Raw genomic sequence first — 14348 nt, forward strand, 5'->3', positions numbered from 1 at the left:
TTTTTCCAAGCAGATGTGCATCTTCAAAGGTCACAGTAGTCAAGGGTGTAATTATGCCATGAGATTTATGTACCCCTTGTAGGACGATAGAATGTATTATAGATGATGAATATTTCATTCCATTTTATATAAATTTGTAAGACTCAAAACTCGAAAAGCATTTTATGGTTAACACTTTGTGTTAATACTTTACTGCATCGGTCAGAATTTAGAAATAGATTTGGAGTCTGTACAATGTTGCGTTCAGCCAGACCAGCGACAAACCAGAGGAGGAGATAGTCTGTGTTGATGACTTTGTTTCACGTTGGTGACTTTTGTTTCGTGTTGATGATGATGATACCCCCCGTAGAGATTGTCAACACATAATGTACTGTCTTCAATATTTTAAAAATAATCACAGTAATAATAATTGCTGTCGTTTATAGATTGACTTCTGTGCACCTTTACTCTAACACAACAGCCTGAAAGAAAAGCACTTTTTTTGAGAGAGAGAGGAGAGAAAAGGGCAGAGAAAGAGAGAGAGAGAGAGAGAGAGAGAGAGAGAGAGAGAGAGAATCCCAAGTAGGCTCCCCGTCCAATGTGGGGCTTGATCCCATGACCCTGGGATCATGACCGAAACTGAAAGCAACAGTCAGACATCAACCTACAGAGCCACCCAGGAGCCCCAAGAAAAGTGAGACCCCACTTACAGTGAGACCTGGGACATCAAGTAACTTCCCAGCATCTCCGAGCTCACGTACAGTCGAGCTGGGAGCCAGTGCCAGCCTGGCAGACTCCAGACCCCCAAGCCATCAAGACAACCCCCTTGAGTTATATTATGACTGCAAATATTGGATCTTTAGTGGTGCTAGTTTATTTTCCCTAAGCACCTCTGTATGATTGGTAGATGTAGCCGATTCCTTGTTACATTTACTGGAAGAGAACCCTGGTGGATGAGGAAGTCGGTGGCCCAGCCCATCACCCAGATGAACTGCAGCATCTCCAAACCTTGCATTGTTTGCCCGCCCACCTCTTCCTCTTTGTCATAAGATCATTGGTGGAAAATGAATCAATTAATTAATTCTAAATAGTGTTGACACCTCATTTGTATTAGTGAGACAGTGGATTTCTGAACCGGATGAGCCCTCAGGCCTCAAGTCTTTGCAACCTTAGCGATGCCTCAAGTCCACTGCCTGTGCAGGCGACCAAGCCACCGGGTGGCAGAAAAAGATACAGCCCGCCTTCCAAGGCTTGTACCGTAGGTGGGTTTGGAGTAGAAAGGAAAGCACAATTATGGTTTTACAACAAAAATAAGCAGGCATCTGGGTGACTCAGTCGGTTGAGCGTCTGACTTTGGCCCAGGTCATGATCTCGCAGTTTGTGGGTTGGAGCCCCAAGTTGGGCTCTGTGCTTCCAGCTCAGAGCCCGGAGCCTGCTTCAGATTCTGCATATCCCACCCCACCCCTCCCCCACTTGCTCTCTCTCTCTCTGTCTCTCTCTCTCTCTCTCAAAAATAAACATTAAAAAATGTTTAATAAAACAAAAATAAGCTTGTATTAAATTATTTAGATTTGCATTACTCATCATGCAAAAAAAACAAGGAGCTTTTCCTTGGTGCTTCTGAAGACACAGATCTGTACTTTGCCACAAATTCTCACTTCCCTCTCTCTGCTTCTCCTCTGAACACTTCACTGGAAGCCGGAGGCCATGCAGTCTGCAGGATGGGATTACCTGTCATTTGTAACTTGAATTTTGTCCTGGCTTCAGGCTGGCCAACCAGTCACAGACAAGGGTCGAATTAATTTGTCAATGCCTTCTGAATTGTGGTTTCCTTCCTTTTTGCCAGAGGCAGAAGAATTAGGGGAGGGTCTACTTGTTTTTCTGTGTCACTCACAAGCCAGAAAGAGGCCCTCCCTGTCCCGTGCATCCGCATCCCCCATCACAGTTGGAACCTCTGTCTGTAGCGGGAGCTGGGTCCGGTCCTTTGCACATACTGGCTAGAGCTGCAGCGAGAATCCCAGGGCAGCAGTATTTTCATCTACTCAAAGATCTAAAACCTAAGGGAAAATCTGTTCATCTTCCACACCCTATAGACCTATCTACGGATAGATCAAAAAGCGTATTCTTAAACAGGTATCTTTTACACAAATTTGTTTGTTAACCCAGATTTAAAGCTAGTCATTCTTAACATAAAATGTTTCACTAAGTTCGTGTATCAGAAAGTCAGCAAAATAAAACAATCTTCTGTAATAGAGATTATCGCCCTGGCTCAATGTTCTCTATTAAGGATCCATCATGTGTTTTCATAGAAGTATTTATTTTTGTAGACTTGGCTGCTTCTTGACATTTTCCTGATATGACTTTTTTCTTGAATTAGTTTTTTTCTTTGGCTTGAGGGCTTTTGTAAAAGAAAGAATTTATTTCTGTATGACTACAATTTCTTATATTTACTAGCATCATCCTGAAAATCATATGGACTAGTGAAAAGTATCCCCTCTATAACCTAAATCAGTTTTCAGAAAAATTTGGCATATCTCTTAATTGGGTGGCCTTGGCATTTGGGGTCTGGCAAACAAAGTAATAATAGAACAGACACCAAGAAATATGTGAGCGTAGCTTTGTTTACATGCCAGGCCATCTTCTGTGGATTTTGTTGCCCAAAGTTAGCTCGTTCACTGGTATTTTTTAGGCACCAAACATAAGCACACAGAAATTGCACTCCTTTGGAATTCTCATTGACCTGTGAAGTCACATTCTGTATCTGAAAACTGTAAACTGAGATGTAGGTCTTTCTGCCCAGACTTACTCTGTAACTTCATGGGCTGGGATACAGAAGGCATTGCATTTATTTAGTAACTGGACATCTGGGATGAAAACCTACACACAGTGTATGTTGCCCACAGCATGATGTGGGAATTAACTTCAGCTCTGTGGTCCCAAGGGTGTGAATCCGAATCCTCAATCCACCACTGACCTTGATCGTTGTCATACTTCTACAGATCTGTTTCCATATTTTTAAAAAGATGATATAACAGTGTTCCTCTCATAGACACATTGTAACAATTAAGTGGAGCGATATATCCAAAATGCACAGTAGAGAATTTTGCTTCCGGTGAACATTTGGGAATGTGATTTCTTAATATTGTAGCGTGCACCTATATATCTTTGTAGTCTTGTGATTAAATATTATTACACTTTACTTTCTGGCCAGCTGAAATCCTTTCTGTTATAAGGGGAGGAATGATACACCCGTATAAGGGTAAGATTCCCTTTGGGGCAGCTGGTGGTTCAGTTAGTCAAGTGTCCAACTCTTGACTTCGGCTCAGGTCAGGACCTCACGGTTCGTGAGTTCAAGCCCCATGTCGGGCTCTGCGCTGACAGTGCATAGCCTGTTTGGGATTCTCTCTCTCTGCCCCTTCCCCACTTGTTATCTCTCTTGCTCTCTCTCAAAATAAATAAATAAACATTTTTTAAAAAGAATAAACTTCCCTTCAATAATTGTTCAAAGCTAAGGCTTATTCTGTGACACTCAGGTAATTATAATTTCTCTCTTAAAGGAGATGTTTGTAGCCTCAGCTATCTATAATTCTCCATGCTCAGTAAATTCTTTTCCATAACATCTAAATCTGACCTGTCACAATTAATTTGTAAGGCATTCAGGTTTTGCCTACAGTGGAAACAAACAAGATGATATAAGTCAGTATTTATTGTTTTAATGTTTATTTATTTTGAGAGAGAGACAGAGTATGAGCAGGGGAGGGGCAGAGAGAGAGGGAGACACAGAATCCGAAGCAGGCTCCAGGCTCCGAGCTGTCAGCATAGAGCCCATCATGGGGCTTGAACCCACAAACCGTGAGATCATGACCTGAGCTGAAGTCAGACGCTCAACCAACAGAGCCACCCAGGCATCCCCGGTCAGCAAGTATTCATTGAGACGCTCTGTTGAGTAATGAAAGCATGGTTGATACCCTTAAGAAGTTCAAAATCCTGTTGAAAAGAAAAGATATAGACTTTGTAACAGTATGTAATTAAGTGGCCCAAAGGGGTATTTTAAACACGGAGCACAGAAGAAGAGAAAGCTGTGGGCATCAGGATTATGCTGAGCCTTACAGCTGAGTGAGTTGTTGTTTTCAGTAGCTGGAGACAGAGGAGATATTCCAGGTTTGGTCGGTCATTAAACAGACTTGACTTTTGCACTGAGCCAGCATCTTCTGGAATTTGTGGGGTGCCAGCCCAGGCCATGTTCACACAGGCTCTGCACGGGTAGAGTTAGGGTTGGGTGGGTGTTAGGATAGCACTGAAGTGTAAGGAACCTAATGCCACCCTAGTGTGATGGGTCTTCATAGTAAGAACATAGGGATTACATAGAGCAGATGTGCTGAAAATGGCAGGCTTGGGTGAGTTTCGTGCATGTGTGGAGAAGACTGAAGGGAGAGGAGATCTGGGGCATGGACTCCATCAGGAGGCTGGCTAAGGGGAGTAATGAAGGCTTGGAACGTGGCAGAACTCAGTGGGTGGAGAAACCACACTCCTAGTGATTATGGGTGGCCGGTGTTCTCCTGGAAAATGAAGACATATTTCAAGTGTTTATTCCATGTCCCTCTAATTAAATCTTCAGCAGCCTGTGTCCCACTGTGAGCTGAGCCTGGTGCATGAGAAGATTCAAGGTAGTGAGTTCACAAGGGCAGTGATGAGAATTCTCAGCACATGTCAGTGCCTCGGTGGCTCACCATCTTTCCTTCCTGGTCCTTTTCTCATGGATCCCCAGGGGCCCTGCCGCTGGCCCTTCCAGGCAGACACACACTGGCTCTACCCTCACAGCTGCCAGGAATTGCATGAATACAATTGTTCGTATAATGTACAAGTGTGAAGCCAAGAGGCAGAAGAAAGTGATGTCCTTAAAATACCACTTTGCTTGTCTCTGTCATGGCATGGGGTGGGGAGATCTCCCCGCCCGCCCCCCCCCCCCCCCAACCCACCACACCGTTACTGGCTTTCACATATTTTCAGAACCGTGGACAGCTCAGAGGTCTACACTAACATTCAGGACCGTGGACAGCTCAGAGGTCTGCACTAATATTCAGAACTGTGGACAGCCTAAAGGTCTACACTAGCACTTGGTCTGGGTCCTTCTCCCCCTTCTCCCTTGCTCTCCTGCCTCCCCCCACCCACACACACACCGCCTTCCTCCCTCCAGAATACAAACTCTTAGCAAGCATTTTCAAGGGAACATGACTTTAGAGCCAAAGAGATCTGGGAATAAATCCCCAGGCTGCCTCTTTACCTGTGTAATCAGGGAAGAGTTACTTTGCTTCTCCGGGCACAATTACTCCATATGTTTAATGGCAATAAAATGCCTGACTCATAGGGTTCATGTAAAGGTTATAGGAAACACTAGAATAATGAGGTGGGCGTTTAAATGCCTGCTTTGGTGTGTGGAAAGCGCTACACGCTCTATTCACGGAGGAACCAAGATCTTCCGTGATATGGCCAAGTCTAATTAACCCCCCCTGCATTTGGGCACAAAATAAATGTCATCCTCAATGTCAGCTCGGATCAATTGTAATGGCTTACTAGAGCTCTGAGGGTAGAGCTGAGTAGTCAAGGGCTATGCCCAGGCTCTGTGGGAAAGCGTGCAGACATCGATGTGTCTGCCCTGCAGTGAGGGAGGAGGAAGACACATGCCATGCTCCCATGAGTGGTCACATCAGTGGCGTGTCCAAGCACTGCCCCCAGATGGCGTGCTCTTGGAGGTCCTCACCTGCACACGTGCTCCAGACTTCCTGCTCTCTGTGTGGCTGCACCCCCAGCCTCTGACCCTTCATGCCCCAGAACCCACACCCCCTCCTCCAAGAGTCCTCCGCCAACTGCCCGAACCCCCAGAGTTCCCACCACAGTTCCCAGTTCCCACCACAGTTCATCCTGGCATTAAACTGCTACTCACCTTGTTGTAAATATGTGTTTTTTCTGAGTGGAATGTTCAGAAATGTTTTCAATATGCATTCATTGCCTGACACTCCTCACCCTCACCCTAAGGCCTCAGAGAGAAGGGTTTCTCTGGCAGGGGCTTGACTGTGTCTGCACCCACGGGGGCTGGTGCCCCAGGACAGCGTGGCTGTGCAGAAGGGGGTGCCCCACACACCTTACTTTCCCCGGTGCCAGAGGTCTCATACACCAGGGCTGGGCCAGTTGGCGGAGAAAAGCCATCAGTCACAGGCAGAAGGAGGTGGTTTCAACCATTCTTTCCCACCAAATCATTTGTCGCCACAAGCCCACGTGAAGAGGGAAAAACACTTGTGACCTTGCTGATTCTAAGCTGCATGTTCGTGTCGCTTGAGTTGTTCCCGTCGTGGGAGGCATTCCTTCGATGCTGGCCGACAGTGGGAGGAAATGAATTCAGTGATTGAGCAGTATTGACTCGGAAGAAGATGCGTGCCGGGCCCCACCCCCGTCAAGCAAATGAGTCTCTGACGACGGGGACCGGCTCTGGGATCAGCCAGGCCTGCCCCGCCGTCACTTGCTGTCATCACTAAAGGTAGTTGGAGCTGAAACAAGTGAAGTTTCCCCTGAAACGTTCATTTCCTTGTCCTCTTGACAAGCTCAGAGAGCACAGCCGGCCTCAGATTAATGGTGATGGGGGCGATTTGTTTAGTGATATTCAGGAGAGGCTCCTTAGTATGGAGGTCCAAACTACAGAGGTGACACAGGGCCTGCTGTTGGTCGCCTGGGTTTGTCCCCAGCCAGGGGCACGGTCCCTGGTGCTTCTGTGTGCCCGTGTCCTGCCAGTGCAGGAGCTTGCCATGGGCTCCACCGAGTGGGATCAGCAGTGAGCCGCCCATTCGGATTCATGCATTTTGGTCTGTGCTGTGCACACTCCCCCTCCACGGTCTAAGTCACGTGAAATGAGAGGCTTGCCTGCTGAGCCCTTTCCGTCAGGCGTGAGGGTCAGTCACCTGAGGAGCTGTCCACATCCCCGGGGTCAGCTCTCTTCCTGCTCACGGACCTTTTCCTGAAGAGAAGTGCCGGGCACCGAGCAGACACCCCTGGACGGCTGGACCTGCCAGGTGCTTGTAGCGTGTACCATGCCTTCATTCCTGCTGCGGACATAATGGAGCAGCCAGCGTGTACCAAAACCGTGCTAGCCTCAGGGTGGATGATGGAAAGGCCATGCATACCCCTTGCTGCCTCGTTGATTTTGTATTGTTTTTATGTCACCTTTCTGTGTCTCTGTGCTCCAGACTGTGTCTACAGAGGGCTGGACACCAAGCCCCCAACTGTTTACCTTGGTGACATTGACTCCGGTTGAACTTCACAGCACCCTTGACCAGGAAAGCGGCTCTGGAGGATGGCGGGAGGGGATGATGGGGGTGGACAGGCTTGTGAAAGGCGGGCATGCAGTGGTCACATGTGTATAATCGCAGGCTCGTTGCAGCATAACTGACCTATAATAAAACTCACGGTTTGGGGGGGCACCTGAGTGGCTCAGTCAGTTAAGTGTCCGACTTCGGCTCAGGTCATGATCTCATAGTTCTTGAGTTCAAGCCCCGCGTCAGGCTCTGTGCTGACAGCTCGGAGCCTGGAGCCTGCTTCGGATTCTGTGTCTCCCTCTCTCTCTGCCCTTCCCCGCTCGTGCTCTGTCTCTCTTTCAAAAATTAAATAAAAACATTTGAAAATTAAAAAAAAAAAATAAAACACACGGTTTTAATTGTAAGTTTTCAGGAAGTTTTGACTAGTGGTGCCATCAGGGGAGCATCTCGACACCAAGACAGAAAGAATCCCATCGTGCACCACTTTCACCCGCTGTGGTTGTCCCCGACAGCCAGTGACCTGGGGTCCGTCCCCGTGGTCTTGCCTTTTCTAGAATGTCTTGCAAGTGGAGTCATACTCACATCGTCTGTGTGGCTAGCTTCTTTGTTAGCATGACTACCGTCAAAGTTCCCCCACATTATTGCCTGTGTCTGCGTTTCATACTTTTTATTGCTGAGACCCGGCCCATTGTATGGATACACCGTAATTTGTTTACATGTTCACCATTTGACATTTCAGTTGTTTCCAGCCTGGGGCTTTTTTGGATAAAGCTGCCATGAATTTTTGCATACAGAATAGCATATGGAGGTAGGTTTTCATTTCTCCTGAGTAAATACCTAGAAGGAGAATTGCTGATTTGCACAGTAAATGTATGTTTAACTCGATAAAAAAAAAATCGCTGAATTATTATCCACAGTGGCTGTGCGGTTTAGACCCTCCCTTTTTAGGTTCATTACCTGTCCTTCACCCCATCCCTGCACGTGACTGGCCAGATGTGCCTACATAGGCTCCTGTCCCCGAGCTCTCCTTGACCCAATGCGGGCACTGCAGGGTTGGCTGTCCAACCTGACTGCACATTTCTCATCCCCACAACTGCTGTCTTTGGAGCACTCTACGAATGACAGGTCCATGGGGAAGTGTGTGGTGGGCACCGTAGGAGGTCAGAGGTGGGAGGCAGAGCAGACCCTCATGAAGAGGGTGTTATCTGCATAAGCCCCTGGGTGTAAACCTCAGGAGCCATTGGGAAAGTTCCAGGCCCTTGAGATCCCTCACTTCCTGGACAGATTTCCAGGAAAGGATTTCTTTTCAAGAACCACCCTTCTTAGAGGAAGGACCAAGGAAAGATGAGATCCAAAACTGTCCTGGTGATTTGGTCTTGTCCTGGGTGGGCCTGTTGCTTCACAGCTGAAAAGCAGTGTGTAGGACCCTTAACACCTGGACAGCCTGGTGACTGTGTTGGGGACCTGTTTTCTGACACCGGAGCTCCCATCCAGCACCAGCAAAGGCCATTCTGCTGAGAGGGCACTGTAGGCTTTTTCAGACCTTCCTGTCCATTCTTTTATTGCATCTTGACTATAATACTGCAAAAAAGACAGGCAGGCAGTGCTGGCCTGCCCTGGGGGGTGATTGGTATGCAAGGTGCCCCCAACCCAGAGCATGTATTTGACTCAGCTCAGGATTCAGCTCAGCTGGCAGGCTCACAGGAGCGAGGTCGACATGGTGCCATGGGCCAAATGCCCAGATTAAGAAGAAGCCTTGCAAAACAGATGCCTGTCTGGACTGGAATTTAATTTAACCCTAGCCTGTAGCTCTCTGTTTTCTGCATCCAGCAAGATGGATGCAGGTGCCCAAACTATAGGGGAAGGTTGGAGCACTTAGAGAGTCAACCTCTTTCATAAACACAGGAGTTTGGACAGCCCGCTCCCAATTACTAATGTGAAGGTCAAGTTTTTTACATCTCTGAGCATCTTGACCCAGAGTCATCACATCATGGCCCTAATGTGAATTTCTACTGACTTTTTGAAATGCTTGGAGCGGCTTTCAGGGCAGGGCGAACACACACTTCACCGGAGCTCCCGACATAATCAGCCAAAATGGAGTGTAACGTACCATTTCTTTCTTTCTTCTTTGTTTTTTTAACATTTATTTATTTTTGAGACAGAGAGAGAGAGAGCATGAACAGGGGAGGGTCAGAGAAAGAGGGAGACACAGAATCTGAAACAGGCTTCAGGCTCTGAGCTGTCAGCACAGAGCCCAACGTGGGGCTTGAACCCACAGACCGCAAGATCATGACCTGAGCCGAAGTCGGACACCCAACCGACTGAGCCACCCAGGCGCCCCAGGTACCATTTCTAAAAGGAAAGGAAAAAATCCACATCCAGGGCTGATGCGAGCCATGCATTTAATGGTCGTTGGTATCAGAACTGGGGTTTCTCCACCCAGAACAGAAGCTATCTGTGAGCGTCCTGCTGGGGACCCAGCCCGCTCCCCTGGGCAGCGTCTGAGTGTCCTTAGCCAGACGGGCATCACCCCCAGCCCCCGGTCTGCCTCCTTCTGGTACAGCCCACGAGGGCAGCCCTCTTACCTGTTCTTCATTCCTCTTCCTGTCCCAGAGCACAGGAATCCCTGCTTACCTACTACATGATGTCCAGACGCCATCAGCCTCCAGGGCTCCATCCACTCTGTCCCAGTCCGTTTCTTCCACACCATTCTTCCCAGGACACGCCCTTTGCTCCAGGGAGAAGTCACACCTTCATCGCGCTTTCTGGGTTCCTGTCACCTGCCTGCTTCTTTCTTTACTCTGTGCAGGACTTTACACCCACATCGGCCCACACTTCTTTCTGCTCCCTTCTCCTTGATTGCGCTTATGAGTGAGGGACTAAATGAACGCATGCATGTACAAACGCATACACAAGTGTTTAGTGACCGCTGGTTACATGTTTGACACTGAGACCTACAAGAGCATGTTTTGTACTCTCAGCAATGATGGGGTGCCGGTCATATCCCCACTTCCGAGAGGAGAACCCTGAGACTCCCCATTGAAGCAACTTGCTCAGGACCTCACAGCTAGTGGCCGGCGTGGTTTTAACTCAGTTGTCCGGGCTCCAAGCGTGGCGTGCTCTTTGTGACGCCACCTTCCCCTGCGTTTCAACCCAGCGAGACTCCAGCCAAATTATGAACTGAGTGGCACGGAGCTCATCTTATGTAGGTTCTTTTTGCTCCCTGTGTGGAGTGTGATGGGAAGCTCGTAGTAAGGACCGTATTGAATAACTGTCAGATTAGGGATGACCCAGCGACCAGTGTTATCTGATAAGCCCAAGCTGGTGACTTCACCCGGTGCCACTGCTCAGGGAGTGCGTCTGCATGTCCTATGAACAGCGGTGTCATGAAACACTGTGACTACTTATGTTCTGTTCGACATCAGAGAGCAATAGCTAACATTGGTGCTGTTTTCCCATTTGGATAGGACGAGTGAAAGCTCTCTGAAGTAAATAATTGACCCCTATCAAAATAAAATTATGCAGCATTATATAGTACATATAGCCATTCTGCGAGGCCAGGCGGGAAGATACCTAGAGGACCCTGTGTGGTCTCAGACCACCTGTTTAGGACCACAGCTCCCGGCGATCCCTGCTCCAGTCAACCTGCACAACCCCGGCTTGGCAAATCAAACAGCCTGTCAACTGGCAAGAGAGCTGGAGGAGGGGCTCTTGGTGGTTTGGAAGTAGTGAGGTGCCACTCCTTGGTAGAAAGTACCCCCCTGGGGGTCTCTGTCCCGTGAGGAAGTGGAGAGCTGCACTCCTCGGTGGAGGTGATCTTGCTGGACCCGGGGTGAAGGCCGAGGACCTGGGTTTTCCTGCCAACCCGCCCTCCTGTGTAACTTCCCTCCTTCTTGTTCCTAAAATACAGCTAGAGGTAGCTGCTCAGGAGGGTTGTCAGAATCATCATGCGACTGGGGAAAGACAGAGGTTACACAAATATATTTTCATTAAAATTCATACTTACCGGTGTTGAGCTTAAAAGGAACCATCCTCCATTGCCCCCGCAAGAACCCCAAGATGAAGGGGGAAAGGTTGCCCCTTCAGAGTTACTGAAATCCAGTGGCTCTGAGTGCCGGGGTCCCTGTGGGCACAGTCTAGGTGTTCATCTGAACTCATGTGGCTGAAGAACCTGACCTGGCCAAGAACTCAGTCAGGATGATGTTGTAGGCAAAAAATCTGACCGTATGTATTGAATCCTCCTGAAGAAAGTCTGGGTGAATAGAAAGGTCAGTACGCAGACAGAAAAGCCCGGAGAAGCATTAAAAAAAAAAAAAGTGTCTACCCACACTGCTGGAGGAAAAGCTCGCCATACGGGGGCACTTCAAGCTGTCTGCCCACTGTGTCCGGCTTCCCAGCTACCTTCTGATTACAGTCTCACACAACGGATTCATTAACATGAGCCTCTGGCCAACTGGCCTGCTCTGTTTCTCATCAAAAATTAACAAATTCTCCTTTTTGGTTATTTCGATTCTTATGAATTTGGCCAAGGTGCAACTTGTCCTAAGAGATCGGTATGAATTCACACACTGAACACATCAGGCATCTGAACACAGCCAGGCCCCACCCTGTAGCGGCCTCTCCAAGAAGGGTGGTCCAGGCAGCTATGTCCTGAAGGACGTTCCAACCTTACGAGTGCCTTGTCTGATTTCTTTCACTGGCTGGCTTAGCTCGGTTTATTTCAGCTGCCTTCGTAAAACACACTGAGTGGTTTGGGTACAGAAATGGGAAAGGGTATTACGTCCTATTCTTTCCTTATTAACCCAGTAACATATCCGTAAAAATTTGTATAACCAGGGGCACCTGGGTGGCTCTGTCGATTTAGCATCTGACCCTTGATATCGGCTCAGGTCATGATCTCACGGTTTGTGAGATCAAGCCCCGAGGCAGGCTCTGTGCCGACAGCCTTCTTGAGATTCTCTCTCTCTGCCCCTCCCCTGCTCGTGCTCTCTCTCCTCTGTCTCTCTCAAAATAAATAAACATTACACAAAATTCATATAACCAAAGTCAACTAAAAAATAGGAAAGCAAGATGTCCTTGACAGAGAGCCATTGCCCGCCCCCGCCCCCCCCCCCCCCCCCCAGTGATGACCAGTGTGTGCAGGCCTCGTGGTTGATGATGGTGTCAGTGTTATGGGTAGTGATGAGGCCTGACTTCTACCTTTTCATCCTGAGCACTTCATTGATGCCAAACATGTGGTTTTTCGTCATGGGAAATGTTTATTTCCAGAGTTCAGGTGCCCTCCACCACCGCCAGCTCCTTGTTCATGGCAAGACGCCCATTTCATCCACAGCATGGCACTAATCCGGGTCCCTTGGCTCTATGGCCCCCGTTGCTATTTTGGGCATGAATTTGGACCCAGACAGAGAAAGGTTTTCTGTGAAAGTGATCTTGTCATTATTTTGAGTTCCCAGATGCCCTTATCATCTTCATGCAGACCAAACAATAATTGACAAGTTACATCACATTGTCCCCTAGGGACTTGTTACCAATGTAATCCCGGCCATTAAATAGCATTGCGATGGAAAAGATACTCTTTGTCACAAGACAGAGCACCCGCTCTTGGGTAAAAAATGTTTTTTCAGTCCATGGAGAAGAGTGCTGAGTGTGTGCATGTGTGTGCATGTGTGTGTGTGTGTTTATTTGGGGGGAGGAGGAGAATCCTAAAAACAAAACTTCCTAATTTAAGTCTAGCACTTTCTCCCCCTCGTCCACCCCTACCCCATTAAAGTCAGCCTGAAAATACTTCCAAGTCATAAATTTGTCATGAGAAGCCAGAGCTGTGGAAAGGTTGTTGCCATCCATACAGTAGTCTCTACAAGTGAAATGATATATGAAATATTTTCATAAAGAAAAAACGTGTAAAAACATTCTTCTCCATCTAACTTAAGGGATTCCTCGCTAAATGGGGTCAGATAGAGATTCTGGGACAGATGCTCCAGAGGGCCTTAACATGATCTGCTCAGGAATTCATAGGCTCTAACCGATCCCTGCAGGTCTATGACAGTGACCCACAGAATGTAAAAAAGGGTGCTTTTAGATGAGGGAAATGCTAATTGATGTAAAGATTTGTCCAGATTGTTTTCAAGGTGTTTTTCTTTTTGTCTACCAACAAATTGGATTATTTAAGGAGCCATGTTTTCAAAAAGTTATTTGTTGACCCCAGAAATTTTATTTAATCATAACCAAAAAAATGGCTACCCCTTGGAAAGAGGTTTCTGTCAGACAATGTTCTGAGCACTTTGTGTCTATCCCTCCTTGACAGCTTAAAATTTGCCTATGATGTAAAGACTATCACAGCCCCCTTTACGTTTGAAAAACCAGGTATGGGGAAGGAAAGATGCCCAGCTGGCCAGTGGCAGACCCAGCATCACAGCCAGGCAGTGTGGTCCTGGGGTTAACTCGCTGCTGCCCTCTGCAGGTGAGCGACCGCCATCACCAGCACTCGTGTCAACACCACCTCCAAGATGGCCAAGGGGAAGATAGCTATACTAAAGAAGTAAGCTCAGAGTTAAAGTCATGAGAAGAGAAAGCAAGTGTCTCCAAAGAATCTGAACTAATAGGACTAAGTCCTCAAGGAATAAAAATGATGCTCCGGGAGATGGACTGACAAAAGGCGTTCAGTAATGGGATTTGTAGCGTTCGTAGACTCGGTTGTGTTATAACTAAGAAACATCAATACTAATTATAGGGAATGATGGGTCGCTGAGCACAGGTGAGCCCCGTTTCTCTCTGTCCTTGTGAGGCCATGTGCTTTATTCCCATCTGGTCTCTGTTGAAGAAACACTTCCCATACAAGATCCAGAGGTAAATGATAAACAGTTTTGCTGGCGTCGATGTGACCCTGTTGCCAGTTTCTAACATCACTCTTTAATCATCCTTCAAGATTGTTTTGTAAATTCAAAGGAGGTTTTGCACAGCGTAGCAAAGGAAGCAGCCAATCTCGTGGTCTCCGGAAGTATGATGATCTTGTGCGCGCATGGAGACGAACGACAGAAATCATACGTCCCGGGAGGGGTTTAG

General features: G+C 47.7%; 1 protein-coding gene across 6 annotated transcripts in view; it reads left to right on the forward strand.

Moving 5' to 3' along the window:
- Nucleotides 1-14348, forward strand: part of DPP6 (dipeptidyl peptidase like 6) — a 945711-nt gene that overhangs the window by 737736 nt on the left and 193627 nt on the right. The window contains exon 7 of one of the 6 annotated variants that reach the window (XM_043590490.1): nucleotides 11534-11544. The exons of the other annotated variants lie outside the window; for them this stretch is intronic. The gene's annotated coding sequence lies outside the window, so the exon portion shown is untranslated. Of the gene's footprint in view, nucleotides 1-11533; nucleotides 11545-14348 lie in introns of those variants that run through there. 6 annotated transcript variants of the gene reach the window in all.

Source organism: Prionailurus bengalensis, chromosome A2 (assembly GCF_016509475.1).
Source record: "Prionailurus bengalensis isolate Pbe53 chromosome A2, Fcat_Pben_1.1_paternal_pri, whole genome shotgun sequence".
Classification (NCBI taxonomy): Eukaryota; Metazoa; Chordata; class Mammalia; order Carnivora; family Felidae; genus Prionailurus; species Prionailurus bengalensis.